This window comes from Schistocerca americana, chromosome 3 (genome assembly GCF_021461395.2).
Source record: "Schistocerca americana isolate TAMUIC-IGC-003095 chromosome 3, iqSchAmer2.1, whole genome shotgun sequence".
Classification (NCBI taxonomy): Eukaryota; Metazoa; Arthropoda; class Insecta; order Orthoptera; family Acrididae; genus Schistocerca; species Schistocerca americana.
In genome coordinates, this window is record NC_060121.1 from 301510572 (window position 1) to 301530851 (window position 20280).

At 50.7% G+C, this 20280-nt stretch overlaps 6 non-coding genes across 6 annotated transcripts; 4 read left to right on the forward strand and 2 right to left on the reverse strand.

Annotated features, from left to right (window-relative positions):
* Positions 1-4983: 4983 nt before the first annotated feature.
* On the reverse strand, positions 4984-5055 carry Trnaa-cgc. Its single transcript has one exon. It is a non-coding gene; the product is annotated as a tRNA-Ala (tRNA).
* A 118-nt stretch (positions 5056-5173) lies between these two features.
* Trnaw-cca lies at positions 5174-5245 on the forward strand. The gene has a single exon. It is a non-coding gene; the product is annotated as a tRNA-Trp (tRNA).
* A 6538-nt stretch (positions 5246-11783) lies between these two features.
* Trnaw-cca lies at positions 11784-11855 on the forward strand. Its single transcript has one exon. It is a non-coding gene; the product is annotated as a tRNA-Trp (tRNA).
* A 318-nt stretch (positions 11856-12173) lies between these two features.
* Positions 12174-12245, forward strand: Trnac-gca. The gene has a single exon. It is a non-coding gene; the product is annotated as a tRNA-Cys (tRNA).
* Positions 12246-18641: 6396 nt separating this feature from the next.
* Positions 18642-18713, reverse strand: Trnaa-cgc. The gene has a single exon. It is a non-coding gene; the product is annotated as a tRNA-Ala (tRNA).
* Positions 18714-18831: 118 nt separating this feature from the next.
* On the forward strand, positions 18832-18905 carry Trnaw-cca. The gene has a single exon. It is a non-coding gene; the product is annotated as a tRNA-Trp (tRNA).
* The last annotated feature ends 1375 nt before the right edge of the window (positions 18906-20280 follow it).

Here is a 20280-nt window from a genome sequence, read left to right on the forward strand (position 1 = left end):
ATGTCGGGGGAGCTCCCCATCCGGAGGAATGTAAACAGAGCAAACAGTAACAGCCGGCGAGAGCTCAACCCTGGCAGCAACTGCCTCTAAGGGCGTCTGAAGGGGTACTGGCGAGCTACAGACAGAGTGGTGAACAAAGAGGCAAACCCCACCTGACGCTCGTTGACAGGCAGCACGGTTCTTATAGTATCCCCGATAACCGCGAAGGGCGGGGGTCCGCAGTGCAGGAAACCAAGTTTCCTGCAGAGCAATGCAGAGAACAGGGGAATCACTCAGAAGCATCCGGAGCTCTGGCAGGTGGCGGAAATAACCGCCGCAGTTCCATTGGAGAATGGAAGCAGGAAGGGACTGGGAGGGCGTGAATGCGACTAAGAGGCAGACAGCGCTTCAGAGCCAACCGCCGCCACTGGGGGAGAGTCAGCAGAGTCCATAGGAGAGGCCCCCAAGGGTTCCGTGAGGGCGAGATCCGCGGCAGAGGCGAGGATCTCCACCTCATCCCCGGAGCCAGGACTATGTACAGCAGGCGGTGCTGAAACCGCCGGAACGTCCTTCTTCTTGGACACATTCTGTTCCTTCTTCTCGCGTCTGCCCTTAGGGTGAGAGGGCTGGGAGAGCTTCTCTGAAGGAGCGTCAGAGGCTGACGACGACGCAGAAGCCCTACGACCAGCAGGTGGCGGAACCTTCAGCCACTGGCTGACATCTGGCTGGGAAGGAGAAGAAACGGAGGAAGGGAGAGCCCCGAGGGACCCCTTCCGTGAGAGAGGAACCGGCGGAGGCAACGCCGCCGGAGAAGGAGGGGGAGGAATCGAGCCTCCCGGTTGTGGAGCAGATGTCACTCCCGAAGTAAGCTTGGGGGGAGCGACAGAAGAGGGTTTGCCCCCAACTGCTAAGGGGGCAAGAGAGGAAGGCTTGCCCCCAGGCACGAGGGGGGCAGACAGGGATACATGGCCCCGAGGGCCCACTGAAGGCGGCACAGATGAAGCGACAACCGTCGCTCGTGCGGGCGACGATAACGTGGCTGCAGCATAAGGTGTTCGAAGGGAAGCAGGATACAACCTTTCATATTTCTGTTTAGCCTCTCGATAAGTAAGCCGGTCCAGGGTCTTAAATTCCATGATCTTCCGCTCCTTATGAAGAACGGGGCAATCCGGCGAGCATGGAGAGTGGTGCTCCCCACAGTTGACACATACAGGCGGGGGCGCACATGGAGAATCGGGATGAGACGGGCGTCCGCAATCTCGACATGTAGCGCTGGATGGGCAACGGGAGGACATATGCCCAAACTTCCAGCACTGGAAGCACCGCATCGGGGGAGGGACGTATGGCTTCACGTCGCAACGGTAAACCATTACCTTGACCTTCTCGGGCAAGACATCACCCTCGAAGGCCAAGATAAAGGCACCGGTGGCCACCCTGTTTGTCTTGGGTCCTCGATGGACACGACGGACAAAATGCACACCACGTCGTTCCAAGTCGGCTCTCAGCTCGTCATCGGATTGCAACAAGAGGTCACGATGGTAAATAATCCCCTGGACCATATTTAAGCTACTGTGGGGAGTGACGGTAACAGGGACGTCACCCAGCTTATCACACAAGAGCAACGCTCGTGACTGGGCTGGGGAGGACGTCTTGAGGAGGATGGACCCATTCCTCATTTTTGACAACCCCGCCACTTCCCCAAACTTATCCTCCAGGTGTTCCACAAAAAACATAGGCTTCGTCGGAAGAAAGGAGTCACCACCAGTCCTGCTGCAGACAAGGTATTGCGGCACGTAAGGCTCCCGCTTGGCACTAGATCGGCGTCCCTCCCATGGCGCAGCCAACGAGGGGAACGTCTGAGGATCATACTGCGCAGCATCGAAGTCGACTCTACCTCGCTTAGAGACGCTGGTGGCCGTGCGACCACCAGCTTGATGTGATTTATTGCGCTTCATTGCGCCACATCCGCCCAGATGCCACCTACTCCGAACGAGGGCTCTCCCCAAGGGCGCCACCCAGCCAAAGCAACGGGTACCTGGCCGATATCCCGTTGCCCGGAGTCCCCGTGCCCCAGACAAGATGGGCACATACTCCTTGGCATGCATGGGGAGGAAACAGCTCAGGCATCTGTAGTGCGATCCCTGCGTGGTCAGGGGGCTACCACCAAGAGGGTACATGACGACCCCACCACAACGGACTGGCTACCGTGCTGGATTTTAGGTGTTTAAAGGGTCCACAGTTGTCGTAGGCGCTAAGAAGAAGAGTGCGCACAAGGCGAGAAGGAGACCACCCAGAAGATGTTGGGCGTAGTCCCCCCCACACGACAATAGGTAACATGCAAGATGGTGGAGCATGATGGACCAATACAAAAACACCACGTAAGGTGTCCTTCCCCAAATGGCACGCACTGACAACGGAAATTTGGAAGAAAAAAGGAGGTCAAACCCAAGAGGGGACCATCACAGAAGGCCGAAACGTTTGAGACTCCTTTTAGTCGCCTCTTACGACAGGCAGGAATACCGTGGGCCTATTCTTACCCCCGAACCCGCAGGGGGATTCTGCAATATCCTACAGTCCGGCGAGCAGGGGGAATGGTGTTCTCCGCAGTTAACACAGATAGGAGGCGGGCCACATGGAGTATCGGGATGCGAAGGACGTCCGCAATCCCGACACGTCATGCTGGAAGTACAGCGAGATGACATGTGCCCGAACTTCCAGCATTTAAAACACCGCATCAGAGGAGGGATATATGGTTTCACATCACAACGGTAAACCATCACCTTAACCTTTTCGGGTAAGACATCACCCTCAAAGGCCAAGATGAAGGCACCGGTGGCGACCTGATTATCCCTCGGACCCCGATGGACGCGCCGGACGAAGTGAACACCTCGTCGTTCGAGGTTGGCGCGTAATTCATCGTCGGACTGCAGAAGAAGATCCCGGTGGAATATAATACCCTGGACCATGTTCAGACTCTTATGCGGCGTGATGCTAACGGAAACATCCCCCAACTTGTCACAATTGAGCAACCTCCGTGACTGGGCAGAGGATGCCGTTTTTATCAACACCGATCCAGACCGCATCTTGGACAAGCCCTCCACCTCACCGAACGTGTCCTCTAAATGCTCTACAAAGAACTGAGGCTTCACGGATAGAAAAGATTCCCCATCAGCTCTGGTACAGACAAGATATCTGGGCGAATACGTCTCAGTGTCACGCAATGCCTGTCGTTCCTCCCATGGTGTGGCGAGGGAGGGGAACGATTTGGGGTCATAAACGTTACCTTTAAAATGGGCTCTCGAACGCTTAGAGACTGCTGACGGCTGGCCGCCAGCGACAGATGATGTACCACGCTTCATTGCGGGTCATCCGCCCTGATGCCACCTACTCCGACCAAGGGCCCTCCCCACAGGCGCCACCCAGCCACAGCAAAGGCCACCTGGCAGGATGGCCATTGCCGGGAGTCCTGATGCCCCAGGGAGATGGGCATCTACTCCTTGGCATACGTGGGGAGTGAACGGCGCAGGCATCAGTAGAGCGATCCCTGTGTTGTCAGGGGGCTACAACCAAGAGGGTACATGGCGACCCCACCACAATGGACTGGCTACCGTGCTGGATCTTAGGTGCAAAAATGGCCAAGGTCGTCGTCACAGTTAAAAGAAACACTGCAGAGTGCAGCGTGGTAATCGCCCAAGAGATCGAAAACGAGCGGGACACCATTGCAACGACGAGAAAGACGGCTATAGGTCTAATTGCACGAAGGATACAGTGCACCATGTAAGGTGCCCTTCCCCAATTGGCTCGCTCTTCGGAATAATTTAGATAGATGGAGGTCAAACCCGAGAGGGGACCATCACATAAGGCCGAAACGTTTGAGACTCCTTTTAGTCGCCTCTTACGACAGGCAGGAATACCGCGGGCCTATTCTAACCCCCGAACCCGCAGGGGGGGCTCCCACATAGAAAAAGGGCAGTTGTAAACTTCATGAGAGGTGGGCTGGAAGTTCAGACTACACCTCTCAGCAACCGCTCTATGGCGCTGGAAACCTGGATCCTGACTGGTTGTGGCAGTAACTGTCGCAAAATATGCTGCCATAGTCTGGGCAATGTCTCGCTGATCTGTGTAGAGAGTGCCGTTATTCATTACAGCAGCTATGGGGCACCTCCCTCCTCTGCCAGAAATTCTCCTAATGGTCTCCCACACAATGGAACTTTTGGTGGAACGATTAATGGTGTTCAGAAACTTTTGCCACGACCTCTTCTTGCTCTCACGAATAATGCGGCGACATCTCGCCCTCGCCACCCGAAAGGCTGCAAGATTGTCAGCAGTCGGCCGACACTTGAACCGCCGCAGAGCCGCACGCCTGGTCCTGATTGCAGAGCGGCATTCGTCACTCCACCAAGGCACAGGTGGCCGTTTGCGGTGGCCTGTGGACTGTGGAATGGATGCCGCAGCGGCATGGTGGACCGTTTTGGTAATATGATCCACCCACACCTCAACATTCGCACAGTGTTCGAATTGGGCCAACTGGCTGTAAAGTGTCCAGTCAGCTCCACTGATTACAAATTGGCGCAAATGTTAAAATAAATAAACAAAAAAAAAATAAAAAAAAATGGATAAGGCATCGGTCTCCTAAACCGGGAAAAACAAAAAAAAAAAATAAAAAAAAAGTCGTAGAGCATTCGACTGCTGATCGAGAGGTACCCGGTTCAATCCCGGGTGCCCCCTTCATTTTTCAGTATCTCGAAAAAAACAAATGGCGATTGTCGCGGTGAGTTGCAAATACATGTTTGAGATGCACCCTGCACGCCATACCGAAGGCTTTGGAGCAACATTTCAATGGGGGGGATCGCAGCCCAGGGTCTTACAGGTCATCGTCCTCCCGCCATGAGGTCGAACTGTACGAAATCCACTTGCTTGGGGGAAGAATCTTGTACACTGAATTTTGTAGAATATGGTGATAGGCAAAAGTTTTCATGTACTGCTGCACGGAGAAACAAAAATTGGAGGAGCTGGGATTTGAACCCAGGACTTTCTGCATGCGAAGCAGACACTCTACCACTGAGTTACACCCCCGCCAGAGCAAGTACATCTGGGACGAGTGTCTCGTGGATCCTAATGTCATTATTTCTTAGGTTTGAACGGTACAGTAAGTGTTCGAGGAACCTATTCATGACAAGACCTAAGCAGCGTCGAGTCCGTGGCGCAACGGTAGCGCGTCTGACTCCAGATCAAAAGGTTGCGTGTTCAAATCACGTCGGGGTCACAATGAAATTTTCGTTTACGAAAGCCATAGGCGAGTATGTCAGTTTAATCAGATACCAAGCGATTACGGAGAACGGACGAACAGAACTTGCTTGAAAAAAGCTACTAGTGCAATTTTCGCGTTCTGACATTAAGGTGAAGGTGCCGACTCGCACTTTCTCCAGGCGCGAAGTGTCTAGTATTTTTGATATTTATATCGTTTAACGCTAATATATAACTGAGAGATAATGATTACGCAATATTTTGCTTGATTAGACGTCTTTAGCCAGGCAGAGTATAATATTTTTCCTTAAGTTATGGGAACAGAAAGATCATGAAAGGGGGTATAGCTCAGTCGCACGTCATTCGAGTCGCAGCCACGGTGCGGGACGGACGTGTGGCGGCAGCGCTGGCGCATTGGTGTAAACAACGGCTTTGGCGCTGGTACAAGGTCTGTTTTGTATCGTTTCTTTCGTTCTTGCGACTTGTGTAGCATTTATTTGAAGACAGAATGAATACGGTTAATGTTTTGAGGAAAGATACGATCAAATTTGCATTTGACAGAAACTTTGTGAGACCGAAAGCGTTTGAGATTAAGCAGTGGTTTATGGAAAAAGTACAGATTTCTGTCGATGATGTTGTTGGCGTTCATTTATCCTTTGTTTCAAATGCTGCCTTTGTTAAATTGCAAAGTCCTGACTTATGTTCTTCTATAGTAGATAAATGTGGTGGTGTCATCAAGTTTAATCATTCTGATGGATCTGTCTGTGATGTTATCGTTTCTCATGCTGGACTCGGCATCAGAACTAGTAGAGTCTTTGAGTTGCCCTTCGAGATTCCGGCCGAAGAGATAAATAAAGTTCTTAGGCCGTATGGTAGGATTATTTCGAACATTGCAGAGAAATGGTCAGAGTCCTATATGTTTCCAGACTTGAATGGCGTTCGTCAAATTAAGATTGAGCTTCAGAGGCACATACCTTCATATATAACTGTGTGTGGCTATCGAGCTATCGTTATATATGACGGACAACCCCGAACTTGCGCTCTATGTAATTCGACTGAGCACATTAGGAATGAGTGCACTAAGCGGCGTGTTCCACAGCTCCCGGCTGCGGACACTGCAGTTTCAGGCCCGGCGGTTAGTCTCAAGTTAACCTATGCGGCCGCTGCACACACTCGCGAGCCCGCAGTACCGGCCCCCCCTGCACATGTGGTACCCGAGAATAACTTAGTACCGAGTCTCGGTGCAGCTGTTCGGGAAACAGACAGGCGGCAATCACTTGATGAAACACGCGAGGTCTCCATTACGACTGAACGTCTGTCAGGTGTGCAGCAGGACGTACTGCACACCGCAGGAATTGACTTTGCACGGCATTCTTCGACTTTCCAGCACGGGGGTCCGACGGCTTCAGATCAGTCAGAAAAGGATACTGCAGGTCCACCAGACCTACATACGGAGGTAACTGAGGGGTCAACGGGGGAAACGTCGAATGGAGGAGACGTGGGAACAGCAAATGCGAACGGCCACCACTGTGTGCAGGAATCAGATACTGGCGAACCACCTAAAGTTAGCAATGAGCTGGTGACTGCACCCACCATAGGGCCTACTAACGACACTGACACCAGAAATTTCGATAAACAGAAGGGACAGAAGTCGTCAGAGGATTCCCCCACAACCTCAGCGGGAAAATCTCCAGACTCGTCTCCTGTGCGATCCCCAAGGAGAAAAAGAAACTCCAAGAAGCGGAGATTGGCTCATGAAGCTGCCGAGAGTTTGGCTCCTGCTTTACGAGACAAGCTCCGGTCCATACAGGGGAAAGACAAGGTGTTGGAAGGTTCTCCTCCGGCAAGTGCCAACGAGGGCCCTGCAGAACACGGCAGTCTTATGCACTCTGAAAACGGACGCCAACCATCCTCAAATGCGATCAACACTACAACTGCAGATGTCGTAGACGCACCCGCGCTCGATCGCAGTACTTTAGGGACCAGGCTGGACTGGGCAGAAGAAGGAGAAGAATGTACTGATGAAGATATGGAAAAAAAATTCCCTAAAAGACGAAGACAACTTTTATTAACAGAGTGGGCTTACCGAATGTAATGTGCCATAAGCAGGAGGGATACGGACAGGGCGGGAGTATTTATTCAGCCTTAGTACAACTTCAGCTCGAATAAATCATATATCAGTATGCAACAAACGTATCACGTGACTACATTAAACATCAATAAAATACAGAATGAACTTAAAGTGGCTGCTCTTAGAGACTTTTTATATCAGTCCGACACTGATATTGCATTCTTACAAGAAGTTCAAGTTTTGGATCTGTATGTAGCTGGGTATAAACATGTTTTAAATGTAGCTCCTGAGTGTCATTGTGGGACGGCGATCCTTGTCAGGGAAGGGATTGAACTGAAAGACGTATGTTTGTTAGATTCTGGGAGGGGCATTAGATGTACAATTTTTAATACAACTTTTATCAATGTCTATGCTCCGTCGGGAAAAAATGCTAGATCTGAGAGGGCTAGGGTTTTTAAAAGTGACATTTTAACTTTACTTAAAGACAACCCAAGGGAGGTTCTCATCGGCGGCGATTGGAACTGCGTTTTAAAGGAGAAGGACCAACGTCCAAATTTTAATAAATCCGGCGAACTCGATTGTCTAGTTCACCACATGAAATGGAAAGACGCGTGGGACATAAAATATCCCACTGCGGTCCGCTTTACCTACGTCAGTAGTCGGTCGCAAAGCCGAATTGATAGGATCTATGTTTCCTCGAACTTAGAAGAGAAAGTCGCTGCAATTGAAGTCGTACCCACTACTTTCTCCGACCACCTAGGCGTACGATGCAGTGTGCACTTAATGAAGCAGAAGACGTACTGGGGTAGGCCTCTGTGGAAATTAAACATCACCATGTTGGTAGAGAACTCTCTCGCGGATCTCACTGCGGTGACTTGGCAGGCCTGTCTGAGGCAGCGTTATAAATATAGAACTAATATAGAGTGGTGGACCTCTGTTGCCAAGAAAAAATTACGAGCTACTCTGATAGAGTACAGTAAAGATCGAGCGAGATGGGTCCGAAATACAATTGAATTCCACTATGCTTACTTACGCGACCTCTACGAGCAGCCGATGACTCAAGACATTTTCCTACAAATTAACAGAACCAAAGCAAAGCTCCTAGCTCTCAGGAGGTCACAGTTAGAGGGTTTAAAAATCAAATCACACACACCGACTGTTGTCGAAGAGGAAACTACCTCAATATATCATCTAATCCGCCATGAACAACAAAGGAGAAGGAATTTTATTGAGTACCTCCGAGCTGAGGACACGAGCGTCCTGACAGATCAAAAAGACATTATGAATGAGGTTTTTAGATTTTATGATACCCTTTATGGTGAACGGCCGATTGACGAACCGGTAGTGTCAGACTTCTTATCCACATCTAGCATTGCGAACACATTAACGGAAGAGGATAACCTCGTTTTTAGAACAGAAATAACCGCAGACGATGTTTTCGACTTATTGAAGTCGTCACCTTCTAAGAAATCACCTGGCCCTGACGGATTGCCTTTAGAGTTTTATAGAACTTACTGGCATGTAATTGGTCACACTTTCACTGCAGTTGTAAATGAAGTCTTGCATGGAGAGGCCGTCCCGCCGGAATTTAAAAAGTGTATCACTCTGCTTCTTCCGAAAGATAGGACCACAGAAATCAAGGATATCGGTAAAATGAGACTTATAACCTTACTGAATTCTGATTACAAAATAATAGCGCGGGTTTTCAAAGAGAGATTACGGCCGGTCTTCAACAAGGCCATAGGGTGTTATCAGACCTGTCTTCCTGGACGCAGCATGTTCAAGACTGTCAGTGAATATAGAGACATAGTCGCCATCTTTTCCAACACAACTGAACCAGGCGGTCTTGCTTTTATAGACTTCGCCAAGGCTTTTGATAGGGTGAACCACAGATACCTTTTTCAAACCTTGAAGTGTATGGGATTAACTGCTCCGAATGTGAAAATTTTAGCTAACATTTTAACAGGTATCAACACCAAGATCTGCCTGAATGGACACTATACTAAGGATATTTTGATCGGAAGCGGAGTCCCACAAGGGAGTCCATTATCCATGATGCTGTATGTTGTTGCACTGGAACCTCTTTTGAAACGTTTAACTGCTGCTTTAGATGGCATCGCCGTATTAGGTGCGAAGAAAGTTACCAATGCTTACGCTGACGACGTTGGTGTGATAATAAGAAGCGATGAAGACATTCTGCGTTTAACAGAAAATTTGCGGCTTTACTGCAACGCAACGGGTGCAGTAGTAAATGAGGCGAAGAGTGCGTTTTTACCTCTTAACGGTCTCACGGAAGCTCCGATTGCTTGGGCGAAATGTGTCGACCATCATACAGCCCTGGGTGTCACCTTTTATAGTTGTCCCCTTCGAACAATTGCATCCAACTGGAAAAAATGTTGGACAGGATTCGAGGTGCTCTCCTGTTACATCATATGAGAGAGCTCAATATAAAGCAAAAAACTAAACTTGTAAATCTTTCCGTTCTCTCTAAGGCCATGTATGTGGGGCAAATTTTACCCATCCCTAAAGGAATAGCAAAAGCTATTATGTCGACAGTCTGTCGCTACATTTGGCAAGGAGAAATTTTTAGAGTCGCTGCTGCAATGATTACCCTAAAACCGGACGAAGGAGGACTTGATCTAACGGATATACAGACGAAAACTACTGCCTTGTTTATAAAGCGGTCCCTGCACCTCATTGAGGACCACCCGACCAGCGTAACATCACAATAGTTCAAATTTTTTAGACCTGCCAGTCTGAAGCCACCTATCAATATCAGCACGATCAATTATAAATTGCAACATATTAGATTTTACTATTTGGAAATCAGCTACATGGAATCTGTTTTACACGACATACATAAGCGGAACTGCCGCTACATGGTCGATCGTTTAAGATCAAAATCTACTCGCCATAAGCAGGAGACAAAGTTTCCACATCGCAACTGGAAACACATTTGGAGCAATCTCCATAATAAATTCCTTCTTACAGACGTCCAAGTGGCATGGTATAGGGTAGTAAATGATATCGTTAGTACCAATGAGAAATTATATTCCATCGGACTTTGTGAAACAAATAAATGTCTACAATGTTCTGAACTTGACACCTTATCCCATCGGTTCCTTTGTAAAGGATATAGAGACATATGGAACGACCTCCGGAAGCAGATTTGTTTCATTAAGCGGACTGATGGTCGAGAAATTACATTGGATGCTATATTTTTCCCGGATGAGATTCTCTTTCCTCCACAAAAACATAATGTCGTGTTATGGCTCCTGGGAAATTTTATCTACTACGTTGTAACTAAACAAGGACATGACAATGTTCTGGAATATACAGAATTTATACGGGGACAATATTACAGACTGTGTCGTACCAAGGATCACAAAACGAAATTCGGCAATATGTTGAACATTCTCTTCGAGAGACATGGAGTGGGCTAACTGAGTACAGTTCAGCGCCGCACTTGGAAGAGTGCTGAAGTAGGGGATAGCTGTTGAGGGCGAAGTACGGTGGCGACTTCGCGGGCCCCCGGGCCGCTACGGTAGCCGAGAAGGCCTCAACAGAACCCTAAAAAAGCTTCACTTCCAAGTGTCCCATCAGGCGGAAGCATGCTCGCCCATACTGGATTTGAAACTAGCCCATCTTTAAGTATTTACATATATATACAATTTACTTTTTTTTTCTTTTTCTTTAAGAGGCATTTCTTCAGTTACAAAGGGACCAAGCATACATTGGCCCAGGTATTAAGGACAATGTACAAGAAGACATGTACGTCCATTCCAACATTTTTATTTTACCATGTTTGCAGGAAAAATCATTTTGGTTTACTAAATTTCATAAAGTAAAGAAAGGCTAAAGCGTTGAAGCTAGCCGAAGAAGGCAAACAAGGTGAGCGTATGGATGGGCTGTATAGGGAGAAGGGAAGCCCAAAAAAAAAAAAAAAAAAAAAAAAAAAAAATTCGTAGAGCATTCGACTGCAGATCGAGAGGTCCCCGGTTCAATCCCGGGTGCCCCCTTCATTTTTCAGTATCTCGAAAAAAACAAATGGCGATTGTCGCGGTGAGTTGCAAATACATATTTGAGATGCACCCTGCACGCCATACCGAAGGCTTTGGAGCAACATTTCATTGGGGGGGATCGCAGCCCAGGGTCTTACAGGTCATCGTCCTCCCGCCATGAGGTCGAACTGTACGAAATCCACTTGCTTGGGGGAAGAATCTTGTACACTGAATTTTGTAGAATATGGTGATAGGCAAAAGTTTTCATGTGCTGCTGCACGGAGAAACAAAAGTTGGAGGAGATGGGATTTTTTACCCAAGACTTTCTGCATGCAAAGCAGACACTCTACCACTGAGTTACACCCCCGCCAGAGCAAGTACATCTGGGACGAGTGTCTCGTGGATCCTAATGTCATTATTTCTTAGGTTTGAACGGTACAGTAAGTGTTCGAGGAACCTATTCATGACAAGACCTAAGCAGCGTCGACTCCGTGACGCAACGGTAGCGCGTCTGACTCCAGATCAGAAGGTTGCGTGTTCAAATCACGTCGGGGTCACAATGAAATTTTCGTTTACGAAAGCCATGGGCGAGTATGTCAGTGTAATCAGATACCAAACGATTACGGAGAACGGACGAACAGAACTTGCTTGAAAAAAGCTACTAGTGCAATTTTCGCGTTCTGACATTAAGGTGAAGGTGCCGACTCGCACTTTCTCCAGGCGCGAAGTGTCTAGTATTTTTGATATTTATATCGTTTAACGCTAATATATAACTGAGAGATAATGATTACGCAATATTTTGCTTGATTAGACGTCTTTAGCCAGGCAGGGTATAATACATTTCCTTAAGTTATGGGAACAGAAAGATCGTGAAAAGGCGTATAGCTCAGTCGTAGAGCATTCGACTGCAGATCGAGAGGTCCCCGGTTCAATCCCGGGTGCCCCCTTCATTTTTCAGTACCTCGAAAAAAACAAATGGCGATAGTCGCGGTAAGTTGCAAATACATGTTTGAGATGCACCCTGCACGCCATACCGAAGGCTTTGGAGCAACATTTCAATGGGGGGCATCGTAGCCCAGGGTCTTACAGGTCATCGTCCTCCCGCCATGAGGTCGAACTGTACGATTGGTCGGTTGGTTTGGGGGATTAAAGGGACCAGACTGCTATGGTCATCGGTCCCGTTTTCCAAAGACAAAGAACACCCACAGAGAATAAAAACGAGGAACAGAAGAGATCACAGACGATACAGGACAAGAGAAACTGAGACAAAGACAAGACAAAACGAACTAAAAGCACACAGAGTGTGACGGTGGTTGGCCGACCAGAGAAATAAAAAAGGAAAAGCCAACCACTGGAAACACATTAAAAATTAGTTTAAAACCGGAGGCCAAAGGCCAGAATCAACACAAAACAATAAGATAAAAACAGAAACACTCAGAGTAAAGAATAAAAACCCCCTGCCCGAATAAAACGTAAAACTAAGTCAGCCATAGCCGGGTCATCTGTTAACAGGGCAGGGAGCGAGTCAGGCAGTGCGAACGACTGCCTGAGCGCAGCTAAAAACGGACACTCCAATAAAACATGAACCACGGATAAAACGGAGCCGCAGCGACATAGAGGCGCATCCTCACGGCGCAATAAGTGGCCGTGGGTAAGCCGAGTGTGCCCAATGCGCAGCCGGCAGAGGACAACAGACTCCTTGCGAGAAACCCGCAAGGAGGAGCGCCACACACCGGTAGCCCCCTTGATGGCCCGAAGTTTGTTGCATGAAGGCAGGGCGCGCCATTCAGTGTCCCAAAGGTCCAGAATTTTGCGTCGTAGGAACGCCCGCAAATCTGTCTCCGGGAGGCCAACGTCCAGAGATGGTGCACTAGTCGCCTCTTTCGCCAGCCGGTCAACATTCTCGTTGCCGGGGATCCCAACATGGCCTGGGGTCCACACGAAGACCGCAGAGCGGCCGCAACGCGCAAGAGTATGCAGGGACTCCTGGATAGCCATAACCAGACGGGAACGAGGAAAACACTGGTCGAGTGCTCGTAAACTGCTCAGGGAATCGCTACAGATAACGAAGGACTCACCTGAGCAGGAGCGGATATACTCTAGGGCTCGAAAGATGGCGACCAGCTCAGCAGTGTAAACGCTGCAGCCAGCCGGCAAGGAACGTTGTTCGGAATGGTCCCCTAGAGTGAGCGCATACCCGACTCGACCAGCAACCATCGAGCCGTCGGTGTAAACAATGCCAGAGCCCTGATACGTGGCCAGGATGGAATAAAAGCGGCGGCGGAAGGCCTCTGGAGGGACTGAGTCCTTCGAGCCCTGTGCCAAGTCTAGCCGAAGGCAAGGGCGAGGAACGCACCACGGGGGTGTACGCAGAGGTGCCCGGAAAGGAGGTGGAACAGGGACAAGCCCAAGCCCGGAGAGAAGCTCCTTGACGCGTATGGCGATCGGACAACCCGACTGGGGCCGACGTTCCGGCAGACGGACGACTGACTGCGGGAACAGGAGGCGATAGTTAGGATGCCCGGGCGAGCTTAGAACATGGGCAGCATAAGCGGCCAGCAAACGTTGGCGCCGGAACCGCAGTGGAGGGACACCTGCCTCCACAAGTAAGCTGTCCACAGGGCTGGTGCGGAAAGCACCAGTGGCAAGGCGTATCCCGCTGTGGAGGATTGGGTCCAGCACCCGCAACGCAGACGGGGATGCTGAGCCATATGCCAGGCACCCATAATCCAGACGGGACTGGATTAACGCCTGGTAGAGCCGTAACAGGGTAGAGCGGTCGGCTCCCCAGCGGGTGTGGCTCAAACATCGCAGTGCATTGAGATGCCGCCAACACGTCTGTTTGAGCTGCCGGATATGAGGCAGCCAAGTCAACCGGGCATCGAAAACCACCCCCAAAAACCTGTGTGATTCCACCACCGAAAGAAGTTCGCCGTTAAGAGAAAGCTGCGGCTCCGGGTGGACAGTACGTCGCCGGCAGAAATGCATAACGCAGGTCTTGGCTGCCGAAAACTGAAACCCATGCGCTACAGCCCAAGACTGCGCCTTACGGATAGCGCCCTGTAGCTGACGTTCAACAGCTGCAATGCCAGTAGAGCTGTAATAAAGGCAGAAGTCGTCAGCATACAGGGAAGCGGAGACAGAATGTCCCACGGCCGCAGCAAGCCCGTTAATGGCTATTAAAAACAGACAGACACTTAAAACAGAGCCCTGTGGCACACCGTTCTCCTGGGCGTGGGAGGAACTATACGAGGCCGCGACTTGCACGCGGAAGGTACGACACGACAGAAAATTGCGGATAAAAATCGGCAGAGGACCCCGAAGACCCCATCCATGAAGCGTAGAAAGAATGTGATGACGCCATGTCGTATCGTACGCCTTCCGCATGTCGAAAAAGACAGCGACCAGGTGCTGACGGCGGGAAAAGGCAGTACGGATGGCCGACTCCAGGCTCACCAGATTGTCGGCGGCGGAGCGGCCTTTACGGAACCCACCCTGAGATGGAGCCAGAAGGCCCCGAGACTCCAGTACCCAATGCAAGCGCCGGCTCACCATCCGTTCAAGCAACTTGCAAAGGACGTTGGTGAGGCTAATGGGACGGTAGCTGTCCACCTCCAGAGGGTTCTTTCCAGGCTTCAAAACGGGGATGACAATGCCTTCCCGCCACTGCGACGGAAACTCCCCCTCGACCCAAAGACGGTTGTAAAGATCGAGAAGGCGCCGCTGGCAGTCCACTGAAAGGTGTTTCAGCATCTGACAGTGGATGCCATCTGGCCCAGGAGCGGTATCAGGGCAAGCAGCGAGGGCACTGCGAAATTCCCACTCACTAAATGGAGCATTGTAAGATTCTGGGTGGTTGGCGCGAAACGAAAGGCTCCGACGTTCCATCCGCTCTTTAATGGAGCGGAAGGCCTGGGGGTAATTCGCAGAAGCGGAACTCATACCAAAATGCTCTGCTAAGCGATTGGCAATGACGTCGGAGTCAGTACAAACTGCTCCATTCAGTGAGAGCGCAGGGACGCTGGCAGGTGGCCGATAGCCGTAGACGCGTCGAATCTTGGCCCAGACCTGCGAGGGAGTGACATGGAGGCCAATGGTGGACACATACCGCTCCCAGCACTCCTTCTTGCCTTGGCGGATAAGGAGGCGGGCCCGCGCACGCAGCCGTTTGAAGGCGATAAGGTGGTCGAGGGAGGGGTGTCGCTTGTGACGCTGGAGCGCCCGCCGGCGATCTTTAATCGCTTCAGCGATCTCAGGCGACCACCAAGGCACAGCCTTCCGCCGAGGGGACCCACAGGAATGGGGAATGGCAGATTCGGCGGCAGTAACGATGCCGGTGGTGACCGATTGAACCACCGCATCAATGTCATCGGTAGAGAGAGGCTCAAAAGCGGCAGTGGAGGAGAACAAGTCCCAGTCAGCCTTATTCATAGCCCATCTGCTAGGGCGCCCAGAAGAGTGGCGCTGTGGTAGTGACAAAAAGATCGGAAAATGGTCACTACCACACAGGTCGTCATGCACACTCCATTGGACAGACGGTAAGAGGCTATGGCCACAGATTGAAAGGTCAATGGCGGAGTAGGTGCCATGCGCCACACTGAAGTGTGTGAAGGCACCATCATTTAACAGCGAGAGATCGAGCTGCGACAATAAATGCTCAATGATGGCGCCTCGACCTGTTGCCACTGACCCACCCCACAGAGGGTTATGAGCGTTGAAGTCGCCCAATAGCAAGAAAGGTGGCGGCAATTGGGCGACCAGTGCAGCCAGGACATGCTGCGAGACATCACCATCCGGTGGAATGTAAAGACTGCAGACGGTAACAGCCTGTGGCGTCCACACGCGTACAGCGACAGCCTCTAAAGGCGTCTGGAGAGGGACAGACTCGCTGTGCAGAGTGTGAAGGACATAAATGCAGACGCCACCAGACACCCTTTCATAAGCTGCTCGGTTCTTGTAATAACCCCGATAGCCGCGGAGGGCGGGGGTTCGCATCGCCGGAAACCAAGTTTCCTGGAGAGCAATGCAGAAGAAAGGGCGAAGGCTGAGAAGTTGGCGGAGCTCAGCTAAATGGTGGAAGAAACCGCTGCAGTTCCACTGGAGGATGGTAATGTCCATGGCTGAGAAAGGCGTGACAGGACGGGGAAGGCAGATTACGCCACTGGGTCACCCGCTGCCTCCGATTGAGCACCCGTGCTAGTGTTATCCATGGCGTCTGAGGGACCGGCGAGTTCTAGGTCCTCAGCGGACGCCAGGATCTCCACCTCGTCCTCAGACGCAGAGCTGTAAGGTGGCGGTGGGGTGGCTGCCACCGCGAGTTCCTTGGGCTTAGAGCTCTTCTTCTTTGATTTCTCACGCTGCTCCTTGGGTTTAACTGGCTGGGAGGGCTTCACCGATTCAGTCTCCGGGACTGAGGAGGATCGTGAAGCCCGTCGACCAGCTGATTGCGGGCACTTACGCCACTGGCGGTCGTCAGCCTTCCCACTGGTGGAAACCTGGGAAGGGAGGGACCCCTTGCGAGCGTGAGAAGCCGAAGAAGTTGGACACTTCTCCGGCTTAGAAGCAGGGACGGACGTCCCTGATGGGGGGGATGGTGTTGCCCCTGAGGTAGGTGGCGCAGGAGCAACCCGGTGGGTAGAGCCCCCCACTGGCAAGGGGGCAGGAGGAGTCTTACTGGTTATCGAGCTGGCTGGAAGTCGTGAAACTGATGGGGCGGGCACAGGTGTCGTAGCGGCGGCGTAGGATGACGTCATTCGCACGGGATGTAATCGGTCGTATTTCCGCTTGGCTTCAGTATAAGTCAGTCGGTCCAGGGTCTTATATTCCATGATTTTGCGTTCTTTCTGGAAGATTCTGCAGTCTGGCGAGCAAGGTGAATGGTGCTCCCCGCAGTTGACACAGATGGGAGGCGGGGCACATGGAGTATCGGGATGAGACGGGCGTCCGCAATCTCGACATGTGAGGCTGGAAGTGCAGCGGGAAGACATATGGCCAAACTTCCAGCACTTGAAGCACCGCATCGGGGGAGGAATATAGGGCCTGACGTCACATCGGTAGACCATCACCTTGACCTTTTCCGGTAACGTATCACCCTCGAAGGCCAAGATGAAGGCACCGGTAGCTATCTGATTTTCCTTCGGACCCCGATGAACGCGCCGGACGAAATGTACACCTCTGCGCTGTAAGTTGGCGCGCAGCTCGTCATCAGACTGCAAAAGAAGGTCCTTATGGTAAATAACTCCCTGGACCATATTTAAACTCTTATGCGGTGTGATCGTAACAGCAACATCCCCCAACTTATCACAAGCAAGTAACCGTCGTGACTGGGCAGAGGATGCCGTTTGGATCAGGACCGATCCAGAGCGCATTTTTGACAAGCCCTCCACCTCCCCAAACTTGTCCTCTAAATGCTCGACGAAGAACTGAGGCTTTGTTGAGAGAAAAGACTCCCCATCAGCTCTCGTACAAACTAAGAATCGGGGCGAATAAGTGCTACTGCCATCCTGAGATTTACGTTCCTCCCACGGCGTGGCCAGAGAGGGGAACGTTTTCGGATTGTACTTTTCAGCATTAAATTGAGCCCGAGAACGCTTAGAGACTGCTGGCGGCTGGCCGCCAGCGACAGATGATGTACCACGCTTCATTGCGGGTCATCCGCCCTGATGCCACCTACTCCGACCAAGGGCCCTCCCCACGGGCGCCACCCAGCCACAGCAAAGGCCACCTGGCAGGATGGCCATTGCCGGGAGTCCCGATGCCCCAGGGAGATGGGCATCTACTCCTTGGCATACGTGGGGAGTGAACGGCGCAGGCATCAGTAGAGCGATCCCTGTGTTGTCAGGGGGCTACAACCAAGAGGGTACATGGCGACCCCACCACAACGGACTGGCTACCGTGCTGGATCTGAGGTGCAAAAATGGCCAAGGTCGTCGTCACAGTTAAAAGAAACACTGCAGAGTGCAGCGTGGTAATCGCCCATGAGATCGAAAACGAGCGGGACACCATCGCGACGACGAGAAAGACAGCAATAGGTCTAATTGCACGAAGGATACAGTGCACCATGTAAGGTGCCCTTCCCCAATTGGCTCGCTCTTCGGAATAATTTGGATAGATGGAGGTCAAACCCGAGAGGGGACCATCACATAAGGCCGAAACGTTTGAGACTCCTTTTAGTCGCCTCTTACGACAGGCAGATATACCGCGGGCCTATTCTAATCCCCGGACCCGCAGGGGGGAACTGTACGAAATCCACTTGCTTGGGGGAAGAATCTTGTACACTGAATTTTGTAGAATATGGTGATAGGCAAAAGTTTCCATGTACTGCTTCACGGAGAAACAAAAATTGGAGGAGCTGGGATTTGAACCCAGGACTTTCTGCATGCGAAGCAGACACTCTACCACTAAGTTACACCCCCGCCAGACCAAGTACATCTGGGACGAGTGTCTCGTGGATCCTAATGTCATTATTTCTTAGGTTTGAACGGTACAGTAAGTGTTCGAGCAACCTATTCATGACAAGACCTGAGCAGCGTCGACTCCGTGACGCAACGGTAGCGCGTCTGACTCCAGATCAGAAGGTTGCGTGTTCAAATCACGTCGGGGTAACAATGAAATTTTCGTTTACGAAAGCCATGGGCGAGTATGTCAGTGTAATCAGATACCAAACGATTACGGACAACGGACGACCAGAACTCGCTTGAATAAAGCTATTAGTGCAATTTTCGCGTTCTGACATTAAGGTGAAGGTGCCGACTCGCAGTTTCTCCAGGCGCGAAGTGTCTAGTATTTTTGATATTTATATCGTTTAACGCTAATATATAACTGAGAGATAATGATTACGCAATATTTTGCTCGATTAGACGTCTTTAACCAGGCAGAGTATAATATTTTTCCTTAAGTTAAGGGAACAGAAAGATCGTGAAAGGGGGTATAGCTCAGTCGTACACATTCGAGTCGCAGCCGCGGTGCGGGACGGACGTGTGGCGGCTGGCTTGGCGTCTTGAAGTAAACAACGGCTGTTTGCTTTCACGAGGTTAGTCACTTCGTTACCTTTGCGAGTTAGGTTATGTTTCCTGATTTCGTGATAGAATGAACGCGATTACTGTCATGAGGAAAGACACGATTAAATTTACTTTCGACCGAAATTTCTTGAGGCCTAAGGCATATGAATTAAAACAGTGGTTACTCGATGCTGTTAAGATTACTGGCAATGACATAATAGGTGTGCATTTATCGTTCGTTTCAAATGTGGCTTTTGTGAAGCTGACCAACCCAGATTTGTGTGTCTCTATTATGGATAAGTGTGGCGGAGTACTGAAGTTTAAACATTCCGACGGTACAGTGAGTGATGTTTCCGTCTCACACGCCGGATTAGGCATACGTACAATTAGGGTCTTTGAGTTGCCATTTGAGGTTCCTGCAGAGGAAGTTAATACAATCCTTCGACCGTATGGCCGTGTTATTTCGAATATTGCTGAAAAATGGTCGGAGCCACATATGTTTCCTGTCCTGAATGGAGTCCGCCACGTTAAGATAGATCTTCAAAGGCACATACCGTCATATGTAAATGTATGTGGACACCGCGCCATAGTTATCTACGACGGTCAACCCAAGACATGTGCATTGTGCAACTCAGCAGAGCACATACGCAGTGAATGTAGCAAACGGCGTGTCCCACAGCTACCGACCGGGGAGGTTGCGGTTCCTGGCGCTGCTGTCAGCCTTCAGTTAACGTACGCGGCTGCCACGTACGGTCGCAAATCTGCAGAAACGTCAACAGTTGAGCACGTGGAACAAGTCGAAGCACTGGCGGCCGCCACAACCGCCACGGAGTTGGCCGCCTCTGTGGATGACCGAGCAGCTGCTGTTAGGCCCTCTTACGCCGTCACAACTGCGATATGTGATACGGAAGGCAGACAAACAGAACTGCGGGAGAGGATACAGTCATGCAACGACGTAGGTACTGAACAGCCGTCTTCGGAC